At 38.5% G+C, this 18,957-nt stretch overlaps 2 protein-coding genes across 7 annotated transcripts in view; one reads left to right on the plus strand and one right to left on the minus strand.

The window, feature by feature from the left end:
• SGMS2 (sphingomyelin synthase 2) overlaps nucleotides 1–18,957 on the minus strand; it is a 173,189-nt gene that overhangs the window by 149,178 nt on the left and 5,054 nt on the right. For 5 of the 6 annotated variants that reach the window (XM_072755520.1, XM_072755521.1, XM_026017563.2 and 2 more), the window contains one exon: nucleotides 16,995–17,093. The gene's annotated coding sequence lies outside the window, so the exon portion shown is untranslated. Of the gene's footprint in view, nucleotides 1–2,769; nucleotides 2,879–16,994; nucleotides 17,094–18,957 lie in introns of all 6 variants that reach the window. The other variant, XM_072755523.1, reaches the window with a different exon arrangement.
• PAPSS1 (3'-phosphoadenosine 5'-phosphosulfate synthase 1) overlaps nucleotides 1–18,957 on the plus strand; it is a 183,279-nt gene that overhangs the window by 64,781 nt on the left and 99,541 nt on the right. The window lies entirely within an intron of this gene.

The raw sequence follows: 18,957 nt of genomic DNA on the forward strand, positions 1-18,957 counted from the left end.
CAGATGCAGTGAAATGGCAGGACACCTGCACCCCAATCTTTATAGCAGCAGCAATGTTCACAATAGCCAAACTGTGGAAGGAGCCTCAGTGTCCATCGAAAGATGAATGGATAAAGAAGATGTGGTCTATGTATACAATGGAATATTACTCAGCCATTAGAAACGACAAATACCCACCATTTGCTTTGACGTGGATAGAACTGGAGGGTATTATGCTGAGTGAAGTAAGTCAATCGGAGAAGGACAAACATTATATGGTTTCATTCATTTGGGGAATATAAAAAATAGTGAAAGGGATTAAAGGGGAAAGGAGAGAAAAGGAGTGGGAAATATCAGAGAGGGTGACAGAACATGAGAGACTCCTAACTCTGGGAAATGAACAAAGGGTAGTAAAAGAGGAGGTGGGCGGGGGGGGGCGGTTGGGGTAACTGGGTGAGGGGCACTGAGGGGGGCACTTGATGGGATGAGCACTGGGTGTTATGCTATATGTTGGCATATAGAACTCCCAATTAAAAAAATATAGAAAAATAAATAAATAAATACATAAAATCTCCTTGCCTAACAATAAATGTACTTTTATTTAATAAATTTTACATTTCAGAAGAGATGTGATCCCAGTTAATATTTTAATTTCCTAAGGAAAATTAGACAGAAGATTTATATAATTCCCTTTTCAAAGAAAATGCACTTCTTATCCTTACTATGAGGAAATTAATAGCTATTATTTTCTATTATTTTCTCATCTCTGAGCTCAAAATTCCATAAGAAAAACATAAAGAAAGGGAGAAAAATGTGCATATCCTTCTGTTATGTCTATCATGTAAAATATCATTTCTGGATCCCTGTGAGTTAAATAAATACTTATTTGTTATGTCCGAGAACTAAATTTACCTACAATTCCACATATAGAATCTAACATAATTTAAAAAGACACAACTTATATTTCTATTATTTTAAGGAAAAAACCAAGCAAGATTCACCCGTTCTTTTTAGAAGGGAAAAATTAGTGATCATACAAGGTAAGAACGAGAATAATTAATTTTTAAAAATGAGCCACTGGAAAAAAAAATGAGCCACTGGAGAGTTCCTTTATGGAGATATCCAAAGGCTTATTCTATTTTTAAAACAAAGCCAAAATATTTCAGAAATTCAAGAATTATATACTCCCAACCCAGCCTTAGGAAAACAGCACAATTTAGGAATGTCGCCATCTAGTGTTCAGTTTTAGAATTGATCTCAGAAAATTAGTGTAATCTAGACAGATTATTTCAAAATGTATTTAACATCTTGACTCTGACTTTGGAGCCAGAGATCAAGAGAGAGTTTCCTGAGGTAACTGAGCAGTTTTTGTAATTAAAAAAAATAAGAGGTTACTAAAGATGTATGTGTATATATATGTGAGGATAGAAATGAGTGAGGGTAGACAACGGAAGGAGAAAATGGCAATTACACAGGATCTTTTAGGAAGAATAAAAAAAAATGTGAGGAGAAGGTTGAGGGTCAAGTCTTTGAAGAGATAGGAAAATAGTGCAATTGGTCATTGATATATATTGGATGGGAAATTAAAAAAATAAAATGTATTTTATTTTTACAACTTTTGAGGGATTTTTTTCTTTTTTAGATAAAATCTCCCACTTGTTGAGGGTTTAGTGAGTGCCAGTTATTCTAAGTGCTTTGGAATGTAATACATATTTGACTTCTATATAATCATTCTGTTAGTAACTCCCACTTAAAGATGAAAAATTGAGATACAAGCTGTGATTTGTCTAAACCAAGGAACTGGCTCCAATATCCATGCTCTTAATCCATGTACTATTCTTCCTTTTAAAATAACTACAGAGCTTAGGCTGAAGTCATTAGGCAACGTTAGATGGAAAGTTAAGTCAACTATCTAAATAATTTTGACCAAATTTTATTTTTATTATCTGGGTCTGGTGTTAGCACTGGTAAACTCATCCAACAGGTGCTCAGTTTTCCCTTTTACATCTATGTTTGTACTCTTGGCAAACTTTAGTACATATATATTTTTTCATATAAAAATGTTATAGTATTTTACTCTCATTTGAAAAGTATATATATTGACTTCTTCTTTAGTATGGTGCTAAATTTCTTCTCCTCAACTCTTGATCTTCTGATCACTATGGTCACTATGATGAATTGTGTCTCACCTCCAACTCATATATTGCAGTCCTAACTCCCAGTACCTCAGCATGTGATTATATTTGGAGATAAGGTCTTTAGCGAGGTAATTAATTTAATTTGAGGTCACTAGGGTTGCCCTAATCCAACATGACTGGTATCCTTTTAAGAGGAAATTTGGACACAGATGGTTACAGAGGCAAGACTGTGTGAAAGCACAAGGAATAGCTATTTCTACTGCCATCTCTAGGCTGAGGAGAGAGGCCTCAGAAGAAACTGTCCCTGCCAACATCTGATCCCAGACTTCCAGCTTCCAGAACTGTGAGAAAATAAACTTCTGTTGGTTAAGACTGAATCTGTGGATCTATGGCAATTATGGCGACCCTTGCCAACTAGTACAGTTACTGTATTGAGGGTCTTAGTTAAAAAAAAAAAAATACAAACATCCTTGCTAGTTTAAAGAGAAGAGACACTTCTCAAGGAAAAGTAGATAGCTCAGAGAATCTTTGGAGGACTAGAGAGCCAGGTTTGGAGGCGAGGCATTTCAGAAAAACAATGCCTAAATCACATAGTGAGATTGTGCCAGTAACAGCTTCAATGAAACCGGGTGCTATAATGCATGCCACTCACTCTAGACATGAGATGCCAGAACTTCATCTTCTGATCATGATGTAACTGAGGTGCATCTGGTTCACCTGGTTCTGGGTGTCCCAAACAGGCAAGTTTAGACCACTCACAGCTGACAAAATACAAAGGTAAAGAGATGAGCGGTGGTGAAACAATAAATGGATTGTTTCCAAGAGGCCAGCGCCTGGAAGACAGGGTACTAATGTCTCAAAGACTGTCTTCAAATACTTCTAAATTTATGTAAGGAAATGCGGGACAAAGGTAGGTGGGGACATGGGCCATGAAGTTCAGGTTAAATCATTGTCTTGGGGTCACTTATGCAGTCTTACAGGGCAGTCATTATTGCTTGAGGGGTAGTTTGGGATCCCATCAGAAGATGCTTTGCCCATCAGGTCTTTGACTGATTTAAAACATAAGCTAGAAAGAAGAACTTAGCTAAAATGTATAGACTGAAGTCAAAATGAAGGTAAAGTCCTCTTTCAATGAAAGATGACATCTAAACTGTCACCTTGGCAAAAACAAACCAAAAAAGGATTTCCTGCAATCTTCACCTTGCCTTGTCATTTAGCTCATTTCTGGTTTGATATCCCACATGAGTGTGTGATTGGAGGAACCTAGGCTTCATGCCTGCAACCCATCTGTGAGCTGAGTGTGGAGAATGAGTATTCTGGCCTCTTCTGCCTTGTGGAAGTGGATCAAAAGGCAGGAAATTGCCCAGGCAGAGAAAGGATTCTCAAAGGATGGTGGCATACCAGAAAAGGCACACAAAGAGAAACAACTTCAAAACCTCAGTGGTATGATTCTTTGACCAGCTGCTCAGGTGGTACATCTCTCTGAGACCTAATTGTCATTTCCATAGTCCTTAACCTTTTCTTGAATCTATTTTTATTTTCAATGGATAAAACTCTCCCTGGTCTAGAATTCAGATAACTATTAAGCACAAATAGCTGATCCCTCACCCCACCCATTGTGTACCTTCGTAGGAAAGAAAAAAACATTAGGCAGGTTAATATGAAGATGTTGGTTGCCAAGTGGTCATTCATTCCTCCTTACATTGGTAAAAGAACCCCTCAACTTTCCTTTTCCTCATTCCTTCCCCCAGTCTTTCCCTGTGGTTTTTTTAAGATTTTATTTATTTATTCATGAGACATACAGAGAAAGAGAGAGAGAGAGAGAGAGAAGCAGAGACACAGCAGATAGAGACACAGGCAGAGGGAGACACAGGATCCATGTAGGGAACCTGATGTGGGACTCGATCCTGGGACCCCAGGATCATGCCCTGGGCTAAGGCAGCGCTAAACCGCTGAGCCACCGGGGCTGCCCTGGCTCTTCTCTTTCATCTGTGGTTGCTAGGCAAGGACATAAGCCTTGGAGTTACTGCTGACCAAACTGATATTTCTTTCTTTTTTTTTTTTTTAAGATTTTATCTATTTATTCATGAGAGACACACACACACACACACACAGAGAGAGAGAGAGAGAGGCAGAGACACAGGCAGAGGGAGAAGCAGGCTCCATGCAGGGAGCCCGATGTGGGAATCGATCCTGGGACTCTAGTATCAAGCCCTGGGCCAAAGGCAGGTGCTAAACTGCTGAGCTACCCAGGGATCCCCCAAACTGATATTTCTTGATAAAAACTTTCCTGATTATAAAGCTGGCACAGAGGAAAGTAGAGCCAAAGGAAAGATAGAAACGGTCCAAATATCCTTGAACACTTAGAACCAGCTAGGCCTAATTTTTCAGCTTAAATCCATTTAAATGATTTCAGTCATTATAAACCAAAAGACTTCACTAATTTTATTGGGTAAATAAAAGTTAATTGGTAAACAAAGACTTTTCCCTAAAAATTCTCCTTTAACAAACATTTATAGTACCTCCAACTCAGTGCCCAAATGAAAAAAAACTTGGCATGTTTTTATATAGTATATATATACCAGCCTCATCTCCCACCTCCACAACCCATATATTCCCCCACCCCTGCACACACAAACAACACACATACACACAGGATAATAGAAAATAGAGTAAATATATCAAAAATTTTATTCATCTTGATTTCTCTTCAGATAAAATGACCTTTTTAGGATTTGATGACAGATATACTTACATATATTTCTCTATATTTTTTGCTTTATCCAGGTTTACTCTTGAATATAACACAGAATTATTTTTCTCTTTCTTGTAGCCCAGTATTTGGATGTCAGCATAGTGTTAATTGCATTTGTTTTTCTTTTAACATACATGGCTTCATTCTCTTCAGGTTTGACCTTTCAGTCTCTTTCCTATATTTTTTACTATCCCAAGGTAAATGCTGGGGCATAAAAACACATGTTTAATAGAGGAATATTACAATTTTGGGCGGACTTTCATCTCCATCTCCTGTAAGAATTCATGAGTTCTGTCAAGTAACAATAGTATCTTACTTTACTTTGTTTCATCTTTTAGTTTGCAATAGCTAGTTTTAACTGTCTTTTCTTTTTCTTTTAAATTTAAATTTTTTTTTATTTTTAAAGATTTTATTTATTTATTTACAAGAGGTACAGAGAGAGAGGGGCAGAGACATAGGCAGAGGGAGGAGAAACAGGCTCCATGCAGGGAGCCCCATGTAGGACTCGATCTCAGGACTCTGTGATCATACCGAGCTGAATGCAGATGCTCAATCACTGAGCCACCCAGGCATCCCCCCTTTTTTTTTTAAAGTAGACTTTACACCGAGCATGGAGCCCAACACGGAGCTTGAACTCATGACCATGAGATCCAGACCTAAGCTGAGATCAAGAATCAGACACTTAACTGACTAAGCCACCCAGGTGCGTTGTCCTTTGTCTTCTAATCATAAATCAGATCCTACTATACTAATCTTAAGAGGAGCTGTTGTATTCAAGGAAACAGACCATTATCACCAATTTATATCTTGGGAGGAAATATTTCATTAAAGGAACTATACCTGAATATTTATGTACTCTGGTTCTTGAGTTGTGTTTCTGCATAAATTACAAACTGAGACATAAATGAATGCCCTGGAGAAACAATAGAAATAAGCACTTAGTCCATTTGGGCTGCTATAACAAAATGCCACATACTGGGTGACTTACAACCAATAGACATTTATTTCTCATAGTTCTGGAAGCCTCCAGATCTCAAGTCTAAGATCAAGGCTCCAGCATGGTTGCCTTCTGGTAAAGGCCATTTGCCTTGTTTGTAGCTGGTGCATTCTTGTTGTGCACTCACATGGGCTAGGGATCTTGGTGGGGTCTTTTTTATAAGGTACCAATCCCATTCATGAGGGCTCTACCCTCGTAACCTCAGCCCTTAAGGGCCCCAGCTACTAACACCATCATCTTTGGAGATTAGGATTCAATATGTGAATTTTGGGAGGACACAAACGTAGAAAGCACCATGACACATTAGTTTGAAGATATTTATTTCTGATGCTCTACAATGCCTTCCTTCCAGTTTTTCCTTTAACAACATTAACTTTGTGTTTTATTGGACATACCGTCATCTAGTGTGTTTCTTCATATTATCATGAAATGTGCTCCTATGATTTCAAAATAAAAACTTACTCCTAAATATTTAAATTCTTATTCTATAACTTTGCTTTCATAAATTTCATTTACTCGAATACTTATATGGAATAATTTTCATGTGAATATCTGGATGTTGTGTCCAATAAAAACTACAACTTTTATGTAAGGTGTGAAGAGCTCTGATTTAGGATCCTATGCATTTTAGGTTGCTACACTGCTCACCTAGAAAGGGACAAATCCTAAAGTGGGGATGATTGCTTGCTATGACAACATAGTAACACAAGGTCTGGGCTTGAGTGGCTTATTTGAAATGAATGCATGGGTTTCTCAGAATTTTACCTTACAAATACTCAAGCCGGTGTGACCTACTCAATCTTCTGGACATCTAGGGAGAAAAGAATTAGGAATAAGGGGAAGGCAGAGCAGAAGAGAAGGGGAAAAGGGGGGGGAAGAAGGATTGTGTTTAACATTTTATCCTTTGTAAATAATTAGTAAATAATTAGTATCCCCAAACTTATAAATAAAGGATAAAGTTCCCTGACTGAAATTTGGATTTTGTTTTAAGGTTAGGAATTTATAATTTCCTAATTGTTATTGATATTTGCAGGCTAAACAGAGCAGATGTGCTTTTAAATTAGATTTGCCAATTATAAACAAATGGATGCCTCAAGTTCAATTTTTTCTTACTTCCTTATTGTATGAAAGTATTTTAATTTTGTTTACTGCAAGAAGTATGCAGTTAAATTGGCTTTTCTGTGATTACATATTTCAAAACTTCTTTTATTTGGTTTTTAATTTTTACTGATAAAGTGGTTATTTCCAAAAATAAAAGGTAAGCGATTGTAGTAAACAGCAAACTTATTCAAGTATTTATAAATAAATACTTATATTTCCTCTAAAATAGGTCATTTCTGAAACAGACACATGTACTTATAATTTAGGAACAATATATTAAGTTTATGCAATAATTTTTAAAATTATTTTCATATATTGTTTACCAATTGCTGTCTAACAAACTACCTCAAAACAGGGGCTTAAAACAACCACCATTTATAATGCCTCACAATTCTATGGATTGGGATTTGGCCATGGCTTATGTATTTCACTACTAGAACCAGAATGTCCAGGATGACTTCTTCACTCACATGTCTGTCATTTTAGCTAGGATGGATTGAACTATGCGGTTTGGCTTGTATAGTTCCACTGGAGTCAGATGCTTAGGGCTTTTCTTCTCCCTGTTGGTTGGATTACTGGGTCTTTTCCATGTAGTATCAGAGCCTCTCTTTCTCCCTGTGGCCTCTTCATGTTGGATTTTGGGCAAGGTAGCAAGATTTCTTAAATTATCAGGCTTAAGCCTGGAATGGACACAATCATTTCCGCTGCATTCTGTTAGCTATAGTAAGCCATAAGATCAGCCTAGATCCAGTGTGGGAGAGGACTACACAAGGGAGTGAATACCAGCAGGGGTGGTTCATCAGGGGAGAGGAGATATCTTGTGGAGACTAGCTACTACAGCACATGTGTCCCTTGACAACATCATTTCCTGGAACCTCAATGATAAAATCGAGCTTTTCTCAAGATACATCTTTCATGTAATCTGAAGTTTAAGAAATGCTTTTCAGAAAAAGGGAACTTGGTTTAAAAGATTTGGGAGACAGTATAAACCATAGCCCTTCTCTTGAGCTTATAATAATGGCACACTAAAAACAGGATTTTACCGTATAAGAATTTAGTTTAACCCATATTTCCGACACATTTAAGTGCATAGAACTATATCTCCCACTTAGTAATCACTTAGCAATATTTGTTGAATCAGAATTATCACAGAATCCTTTTCCACAAAACACATGTTGACATTACAAAGAATTGATATTTTCAACAGAAGGAACTTTGGGAAAACAGATCTGTTATGTGAGAGAAGAGTATATGATTCTGAGTTTCTTCCAGACCTACAACCCCCATATAGGTGCTTTCTAATGAATTAATTGCTTTACCTTAGACTATAGAACCTTACTTCCTGGTTGCAGGGGATTAGACTCCAGATGGACAACCCGACCTAGAGGCACCTGTCAGTTAACCAGCAACTTAAAAGATACGCTGGCATGAGAGATTTTACCAAAAGGGGTAGCCTAAATTGGATTGTGATAGGCTGATCAAATTAGATCCTGTCACTTGGGCAGTTTGTGAAAAAATAAGTTAGTTGGGAGAGGTAGAAGTAATAAGAAGCAGAAGTGGAGAATAAAGGAGTTTACATTCTGTGGTGCACTATAGTGCTATTTTTTTTCTTTTTAAGATTTTATTTCTTTATTTGAGAGAGAGAGAGAACATAAGGACAAGGAAGATGGGAGAGGCAAAGGGAGAGAGAGAAGCAGACTCTCCATTGTGCAGGAAGCCCAGGGTGGGGTTTGATTCCAGGACCCCAAGATCATGACCTGAGCCAAAGGCAGACACTTAACTGATTGAGCCACCTAGTCACCCTTGGTACTATTTCTTTACTTTTTTTTTTTTAATTTTTTTTTAAAATTTATTTATGATAGTCACAGAGAGAGAGAGAGAGGCAGAGACACAGACAGAGGGAGAAGCAGGCTCCATGCACCGGGAGCCTGATATGGGATTCGATCCCGGGTCTCCAGGATCGCGCCCTGGGCCAAAGGCAGGCGCCAAACCGCTGCGCCACCCAGGGATCCCGGTACTGTTTCTTTACTATCCTATTTTGTGTGGCTGCTGAAAACTCCTTCTTTCCCTTTCTTCTCCCATCTTTAGATTAAATCCCACTAAGGTGGCCATCTGTGTACCTATTTCTTACTATCTGAAAGAGTCTAATTAGTACATGATGTCAGGGAGTGAGGCCTATGTTTTCTTATTAATTTTTTAAAAAGATTTTATTTATTTATTCATGAGAGACACATAAAAAGAGGCAGAGACATAGGGAGAGGGAGCGCAGGCTCCTCGCAGGGAACCGGATGTGGATCCCAGGATCAGGCCCTGAGCTGAAGGCAGACGCTCAATTGCTCAATCACTCAACCAGCTGAGCATCCCTGTTCTCCTATTCAGAATGAGAAAATACTCTATTCAATTTTATAGTCGGGGAGCAGTGCCGCTTTGACAAGGCCCTCCTTGAGCACGCAAACACAGTAGAAGTTCCTACTAGCAGGCCCAACAATAGGTAGGATAGTCAGCTAACAAATGAACTCTCAGTGTTTTCAACCGTTGTAGAAAACTCTATTGATCAATAGCTGTAGAATAAACTGGCTATACGCGAATATTTTTCCTTTAAAGGACCTCAGAAATATATGATAAAAATTCTAGCTCTGGATAGGTTATTTTTCCCCACTACTGGTAGGAATAATGAGAAAATTAATTATAGGAGGAAGGTGCAGTTGGAAGGAAAGAGCATATGGACACCAGGGAAGCTGGAATTGTGCAAATTTCACCAATTACTAAAGCAGAGCTCTTCTAGGGAACAGTGGAAAATGAAGAGAAAGGTTTGCTGGCCAGTAGTCCAAGCCTGTGGGGGAGTCAAAATACAGCAACTCCTTAGAGGATTTATTAGAAGGTGGTATGGAGTGGGAAACAGCACCCAGAAAACTCAGATAAGACCCAAAAATGTATATCTAGAATATCAGTGAGAAGAGACAGTAAGTCATCTGACTTGACATCTGAACAGTAAGTCAAATAGTGGGCATGGCTACAATTTCCATGAGGGAGGCTTAAGTTGATATGCCAGGAGTAAACAGAACTTGCCTGCTATTGTTCAGACAGGCTCAGTGGATACTGATCATTTGGGGATTTACCATTTGGTGTCAGGATTCCTTTTTTTTTTAAAATAGATTTTATTTTCTAAAAAGTTTTACATTTACAGATAAATTAAGCAGATGGTACAGAGAGTTCCCATATACCTCCACACTCAGTTTTCCCTATTGTTAGCATTTACCTTTGTATGAGATATTGTTACACTTAATGAATCAATACTGATACATTATTATTAGCTAAAGTCCATGGTTTATTTGGATTTCCTTAGTTTTTTAGTTTTACCTACTTTCTTTTTCTGTTCCAGGACCCTAACCAGGATACCACACATTTAGTTGTCATGCCTTCTTAGGCTCCTCTTGGCTGTGATAGTTTCTCAGACTTGCTTTGTTCTTGATGATGTTGGCAGTTTTGAAGAATACTGGTAAAGTTAAAGTATTTTGTAGGTTGTCTGTCTAATGGAATTTGTCTGATATTTTCCTCATGAAAAGGGTTTTTGGAGGAAGATTATGGGTTTTTGGAGGAAGACCACAGGGGTAAAGTGTCATTTTCATCACATCATACCAACACTACATACCATCACCATGATTTATTACTTACAATGTTGATCTTGCTTATTTGGCTGAGATGGTATTTGTCAAGCTTCTTCACTGTGAAGTTACCCTTTGCTTTCTGTTTCCATAATGTAGAGGAAGTGAGCACAGCCCATATTTAAGGAGTAGAAATTTATGTTCCCTCTCCTTGAGATTTGAGTATCTATATAAATTATTTGGAATTCTTCTGTATGGGATATTTGTCTCATCTCCCCATTTATTTATCCAGTCATTTATTTGCCAAAATGGACTCAAAAATATTTTATACTTATGATAACCCTATACTACTTTATTTATTTTATTCCTCAAATTTGTCTATCTTTGGCCACTGGGAGCTCTTTCATTTGGCTCCTTTGACAGACCTACATGAATGTGGTGTTTCATTGTTTTGTTGTTTTTGTTTTTTATTTTTTGTACTTCAAAAACACTCTCACACTTCAAAGCGTTCCAGGCTCACCTTGTATATTTCTTTACTAGTCCTAGAATTAGCCATTTCTTGAAAAAAGTTCTTCCATTGGAAATGGTATTAGAAACCAAGATCTGGACTCACTGCTACTGGGATGCTGTTTCTTTAGAGCCTTCTCAGCTGACAAAGAAACAGGTATATCACTTATGGGTACATACACACATCTATAAATATTTCTATATGTAATATTTCTATATGTAATCATCTGTATCTGTATTAAATTAAACATGAGTTCTTACTAATCCACTAGCAAATTTATGGCTTCCTCCCACCCAACCCCCTTGCTTATGTGACTCTCACTCCAAAGGTAAGAAACTTGGCTCTTACCTTGTGCCACCACTTACTTGTTTAGCATATGTACAATTGCATCAGAATTGTTAACCTGTCCCCTTATGGAGAATGACTTTATCAATTAGTACAGTGGTTATATGCAGTTCCTTTTCCTTTAGTTTCAGACTCCATGTATTTCCAAATTTACTGTGTACCCTACTCCCCTTTAGAGGCACTATAAGGAAATGAAAAGGATGGAGGAGTAAGTTTAGAGATTAAAATCATTTTAAAGAGGTGCCTGGGTGGCTCAGCTGCTTAAACATCTACCTTTAGCTCAGGTCATCATCTCACGGTCTTGGGATTGAGCCTCATATTGGGTTTTTTGCTCAGCGGGGAATCTGCTTCTCTCTCTCCCTCTGCCCCTTCCCACTGCTCATTCTCTCAAATAAATAAATAAAATCTTTAAAAATAAAATCATTTTAAAGACATGACACACTTTTTAAATTGTCAAGACTAAATTACACTAAGCATATATGTTAAATAGTGAAGCTAAAAAAAAAGGCAAAGAAGTTATTACTATAAAAGTAACCACAGAAAAAAGCAACTTCTACTTCTAGGAAGATAAAGTATCAGTGACTGGATCTGATCTCCCACCAGAAACAGCTAACAAAACCCACTAAAATAATATTTGAAAAAATGACTTTCAGACATTGGATACCAGGCAGGGCAGGACAGTGATCCCTGAGAGATTGGGAAATAATGAGATTAATCCTTACAGCTGCCTCAGCTTAATATCTGAGACAGAGTTTCCTGGCCACAGTGCAGGCAGAGTAATCCAGGCAGAAATCTGTGGTCCCGCTGATTTAGGAAGTTGATGCTGGGAGTCAGGAAGACAGGATATAGTACTTAAGAAGACAGAACTACCACAGAGAAAGCTCCAGAGATGGCAGAAAGTGCACTGGGGCAAAGGCAAGTGAGAAAAACTAATATCGAGCAGAGAAAAATACCATCCAAAAGGAGCAAAGGGGAATATGCCCTGAGCTCACAACCAACTGAAAATAGGCTGTGTTCCCACTAGCCAGAGTGGAAATCCTTGGCTTTGGGCAAAGTACTCAAAATGGTATTCTGAGTGGTGGGGCACAATTAGTCATAGGCTAAGGCCTTGAAAGGACCAAACTATTTCTAACTAACCTAACCATGACCCAGAATAAAGCTGAAAAAAAATGTACAGGGCTACAAAAACATGCAGCATGCTACAAGGTAAAATTCACAAACATCAGGAGTCTGGTAGGGAGCAGGAAAGGGGCAGGGAAAGAGGAGAATATGACCTAGACTGAGAAAAATGAGTCAATATGATGAGATATAAACACAGAAAACAGAATTTGTAGATAAGGATGTTAAAATGGTTATTTTACATATATTCAAACAAGTAGGGGAAGGATTGCTCATGTGGAATGGAGGCATGGAAGATACATTTTTAAAAAGAGACCCATGTTGGGGTGCCTGGGTAGCTTAGTTGGTTAAATGCTGGCTCTCTCAATTTCTGCTCAGGTCATGATCTCCAGGTCATGAAATTGAGCCCCAAGCTGGGCTCTGTGCTGGACATGGAGCCTGCTTGGGATTGTTTCTCTCTCTTTCCCTCTGCCTCTCCCACTCTCACTTTCTCAAAAGAAAAATATAAAATAAAATGAGACCCATGTTGAACTTCTTGAGATGAAGAATAAAATGTCTGAGATGGAATATATACAGAATTTCCAAAACTCAGTAATAAGAGAACAAACAATTCATTAAAAAAAAATTTTTTTTTTAAATTTATTTATGATAGTCACAGAGAGAGAGAGAGAGAGAGGCAGAGACATAGGCAGAGGGAGAAGCAGGCTCCGTGCACCGGGAGCCCGATGTGGGATTCGATCCCGGGTCTCCAGGATCGCGCCCTGGGCCAAAGGCAGGCGCCAAACCACTGCGTCACCCAGGGATCCCGAGAACAAACAGTTCTATTAGAAAATGGGCAAAAAGATCTGATCAGATCCTTAACCAAAGAAAATATACAGATAGCAAATAAGCACATGAAAAGATGTTTAACATCATTAGTGATTAGGGAAGTGCAATTTTTTAAAAAAAAATTTTATTTATTTATTCATGAGAGACACACAGAGAGAGAATAGAGACATAGGCAGAGGGGGAAGCAGGCTCCCTGTGGGGAGCCCGATGCAGGACTCAATCCTGGAACTCTAGGATATGGCCTGAGCCAAAGGCAGATGCTTAACCACTGAGCCACCCAGGCTCCCAGAGAAGTGAAAATTAAAACTATAATGATATACTATTGCATACTATTACAGCGACTAAAATTAAAAAGACCAACCATACCAATCTATTGGCAAGAATGCGGAGCAACTATAATCCTCATACACTGCTAGCAGGAATGTAAAATTGTACCACCATTTACCAATGGTTTTGACTGTTTTTCAAAAAATTATATATATATGTCTACCATATGGCGTAGTCATTCCTCTAGTATTGATATGCCTAGGTTTCTTTCCCTGGGTGGGGGGTAGGGGGAGAAAGTATCTGCTTACACAAAGACTTGCATATGAGTGTTCATGGCAATTTTATTTGCAAGAGCCTCAAATTGAAGTTACCCAAATATCCTTCAACAGATAATAAACAAATCACGGCATATCCACATATTGTGAGTTTAACTAAACTACTCCATGATATTGCTGCCTTGGCATCTATTTTGGCTTACCAAGGGACCTGCAGGGACCTTAAACTGACACTAGCCCTTCATACAAGCACATACCCTAGATAACAGCCCACAGAGTCACAAGCAAATGTAATGTCCTGATAAGACCTCCCCAACTGCCCTTGTGATCAACAGTCTAACTGGCCTTCCAGGACTTTCCCCTATGTGCCCCTGAGACCCCCCACAGGGGCACCTGGGTGGCTCAGTCAGTTAAGCATCTGTCTTCTACTCAGGTCCTGATCCCAGGGTCCTGGGATTGAGCCAGCTTCTACCTCTCCCGCTGCTCCTCCCCATGCTTGTTCTCTCTCTCTCTCTCTCTCTCTCTCTCTCTCTCTCATGAATAAATAAAATCTTTGAAAAAAAAGAAAAAAAGATGAGGGGCATCTGGTGGCTCAGTCAGTAAGCATCTGCCTTCAGCTCAGGTCACAATCTCAGGGTCCTGGGATCCAGCCCTGTGTTGTCAGGCTCCCTGCCCAGTGGGGAGTGTGTTTCTCCCTCTCCTTCTGGCCCTCCTCCCTGCTCATTGTTTCTCTCTCATAAATAAATAAAAAAAAAAAAAAAAAAAAAAAATCTTAAAAAAAAAAAATAAAGATGAGACCCCTGTAGAGCTTACCAGAAACTCTGCTCTCTCTGATTTGAATTAATCAATCTGGCCTTAGCCTGGGAACCCCAGAGCATTCCACCTTGGGATCCCAATGAAGGCATTTGCCCCAGGTCCTGCCTCTTTCTCTGCCTGCACCTGACCTTGTGTGGCCTCTCAAAGTGTGCCATGTACTTCCTCAAGGACCTATGAGTAATAATGGTTCTTATTTCTTTTGTGTTCTACTGTTAAGCCAAAATTCACCATCTAGCACCTGTGCTCTACTTAACAAATGTTAATTTAACAAAATCTTAACACTGTACAATGGAATACTAGTCATCAACAAAATGGAATAAACTGTCAACACACACAACAACATGGATGTATTTCATCATAATTATGCTGAAAGAATCTAGGGAAAAGAATATATGCTGTGTTCGGTGTTGCTTTCCATTACTTATTACTCAGCTACTTTAACATACAGAAATTATTAACACAATGTTTTACACAGTAAGGTTCTTACAGATAATTTGTGGGTTTGATTAAATTCTTGTTTTCAGGTACAAGTGACACCTAAATTAAGAACCTAGAATAAGGGGCACCTGGGTGGTCAGTCAGTTAAACATCTGCCTTCAGCTCAGGTCATGATTTCAGGGTCTTGGGACCAAGTCTGGTTCTCTGCTCAGCACAGAGTCTGCTTCTCTCTCCCTCTTCCTCTCAAATAAATAAAATAAATCTTACAAAAAAAGAATCGAGAATAATTTTAGAACTGGAAAATTCCTTGAGATGAATTTATCCAACTGATCCCCTGCTTCACCCCAGAAGTTACATGACTTACCCAAGGTTCTTAAGTTAGTAGAAAACCTAGAGCTCTAGCAAGTTGTCTCTATTCACTGTGAAAAAGATCTCTTGAATTATGAACAAACCATAATTCTAAAATGTGACAATTTTTAGTAACTCGTCTTATGAAATTCACTATTTGGGGGCTTTTTTGTAAGGTAAAAAAATAGCAATAACCACCAGAAAATGCTTCAGATGAAATTGGTGATGTTTCAAGGATTTTTCAGCCCTATTTCTCTTGTTCTTTATTCAGTCAAATCCCCTTGCTGAAGATATGTCTTTAGATATCTTCATGTATTTTCTCCATATATGCAAAATGTGAAGAAATGGAATGGCCTTGACCACAGGGGTGATTTTCTCTACAAACTGGCCTCCTGCAAGCCTAGAGACTTGAAGTGACTGGATGAAAGGGAATTTTTCAGAATCTCCAGTGATTCCTTCCAAATGGAAATAAAATATCCCTGTCTGCCTTCCAATCATCCCTTCCATTTCTCAGTTGGTGGGGGTTTAACTAACAATAGAGAGGGTGGGGGGATGAATGGGATGCTCATGTACATTACCTCTGGTTTGTGCAGCAACTTTTAAGTTCTATTCATCTCAGACCACCTTCTGAGACTGATGCTCTGCTACCACCTGGGTGAGTGACTTACAATATGATATTACCAAGCTTTTACATTACCGTTACCCTCTTCTTGAGAATACCTGTGCTCCTGAAAGGGTTAAGATACACTTTGCTCTGGGGTTTCTAATTTTTATAGCTCCTTGGTTTAGCTTAAAATATTTAATGTGCTCTTTACAGTTTTAATGACTGTTGGAATATACAATATGTTATAAGGGTAACTATCTCAGGTATCTAAGAATGCCCATCCATTATTTAGAGCAGTAGTTCTCAGATGGTCCTCTCTCACTAATGGCTTTACCTCACATTTACATGAGAAAATAAAAACCCTCAGTGCAAAGTCTCTCATTATCCCACCTCCTATACCAATGGGCTGGCATCTGTGCCTGTCTTCTCTTTTTACTTTATTTTGCAGGTATTACCTACTCCTCATCAAAGGCCCACCTTCACTTGTGCCCTGGATTCCAACCCTCAAGGATCTCTATCCATCAGTTAATTACCTTTGCTCTTTGTTGGGGTCATTCTCATCAGCATATAATTTGCTCTAGTTTATCCTTTCTTTTAAAAAAATTCTACTTTGGGATGCCTGGGTGGCTCAGCAGTTAAGCGTTTGCCTTCGGCTCAGGGTGTGATCCTGAAGTCCCAGGATCAAGTCCCGCATTGGGCTCTCTGCATGGAGCCTGCTTCTCCCTCTGCTTATGTCTCTGCCTCTCTCTCTCTCTCTCTCTCTCTCTCTCTCATGAATAATAAATAAATAAATAATAAATAATAATAAAAAATAAATAATAAATAATAAATAAATAATAAATAATAAATAAAATCTTTAAAAAAATCCTACCTTGATTCTGTATTGGTCTTCAGCTCTCTTTCATTTCTCTATTCCTTTTTTTAAGCCAAACATCTTAAGGGTTGTCTCCACATGCTCACTTCGTTTGACCTTGAATTCAAAATTTTAAAAAAGTTTTTTGTACATTGTTGTCAAAATGATATATCTAAATAGTTTAGACTGAAATGATTCCATAAGGAATTTTAAGACAAAGAACAAATCCCTCATCATCTTCATCTCCTCTCCCAATTTTCCTTCCCTAGAGGCAACGACTCTTAAGTCTTTCAGGTAAATCTTTTGGTACATATTTCCATATCTTAAAATAATAGGTGTATTGCTACTTTTGGTCTTTAAGCTTTAGGCAATATCTATGGGTTTCTCACCTTGGAAAATGAAGATTTATTTCTCTTTCTTCTTCTGTCACCATCACACATGTGTATATATTACTATGACCAAGTATGTGTGATTTAGAGCTGAGCCATGCCAACAAGCACATGAGAAAATGCTCCGCATCACTTGCCATCAGGGAAATACAAATCAAAACCACAATGAGATACCACCTCACACCAGTGAGAATGGGGAAAATTAACAAGGCAGGAAACCACAAATGTTGGAGAGGATGTGGAGAAAGGGGAACCCTCCTACACTGTTGTGGGAATGTGAACTGGTGCAGCCACTCTGGAAAACTGTGTGGAGGTTCCTCAAAGAGTTAAAAATAGATCTGCCCTACGACCCAGCAATTGCACTGCTGGGGATTTACCCCAAAGATACAGATGCAATGAAACACCAGGACACCTGCACCCTGATGTTTCTAGCAGCAATGTCCACAATAGCCAAACTGTGGAAGGAGCCTCGGTGTCCATCGAAAGATGAATGGATAAAGAAGATGTGGTTTATGTATACAATGGAATATTACTCAGCCATTAGAAATGACAAATGCCCACCATTTGCTTCAACGTGGATGGAACTGGAGGATATTATGCTGAGTGAAATGTCAATTGGAGAAGGACAAACATTATATGGTCTCATTCATTTGGGGAATATAAAAAATAGTGAAAGGGAATAAAGGGGGAAGGAGAAAAAAATGAGTGGGAAATATCAGAAAGGGAGACAGAACATGAGAGACTCCTAACTCTGGGAAACGAACTAGGGGTGGGAGAAGGGGAGGTGGGCGGCGGTGGTGGGGGTGACTGGGTATGGGCACTGAGTGGGGGCACTTGATGGGATGAGCACTGGGTGTTATTCTATATGTTGGCAAATTGAACACCAATAAAAAAAATAAATTTATAAAAAAAAAATTGCTGAGCCATGTAGGAAAACATCCTTCCTTTCTACCATGATAGTTTTACTCTGAAGATAGTTTCTTTTTTCCCTTTCCTTTGTGTGTGTGTGTGTGTGTTTGTGTGTGGTTCTCTTTGTGGAGTTCTTTATTGTTCTCTTCTTAAAAATAAGTAACCTCTTATGTAAAAAAGAAGAGAGACATATATCCTTGCTCTTTTTTTTTTTTAAAGAATACTCATAAGAGGTTATAGCAAACACTTCTGGTGCTGCATGCATATCCTTTCAGCCCCTACTATTGTGGAACATATCATCCTTTCACTTGTGAATATACCTCTATTTCTTCACATAAAGGCTTTCTTTGGAACCAGTGCCCTCTCTACTTGTATGAATTGCAATCCAAAATTACCAGGGAATGAACACTCCACTCCCTAGGAATAGTCCTTGAATAATGACTGAAGGGAGAGGTATAAATATCCCAGCTTTCTCCTCTCAGATATGTTTTGAAGCATATATTCAACACTTTCTCAGAGTTACTCAGTGGGATTAAGCTCCAGTTACTTACAATGGCTGCTTTATTGACTTCCTTCATGTTCCTGTATCATGTTCCCACTTTACTAATGGTGTTTCCTGGGCTCACCTCCCAAATAAATGACTTGTAATCATATTCTTTCCATGCCCTACTTCTTGAACAACA

The sequence above is a fragment of the Vulpes vulpes genome, chromosome 4 (assembly GCF_048418805.1).
Source record: "Vulpes vulpes isolate BD-2025 chromosome 4, VulVul3, whole genome shotgun sequence".
Taxonomy (NCBI): domain Eukaryota; kingdom Metazoa; phylum Chordata; class Mammalia; order Carnivora; family Canidae; genus Vulpes; species Vulpes vulpes.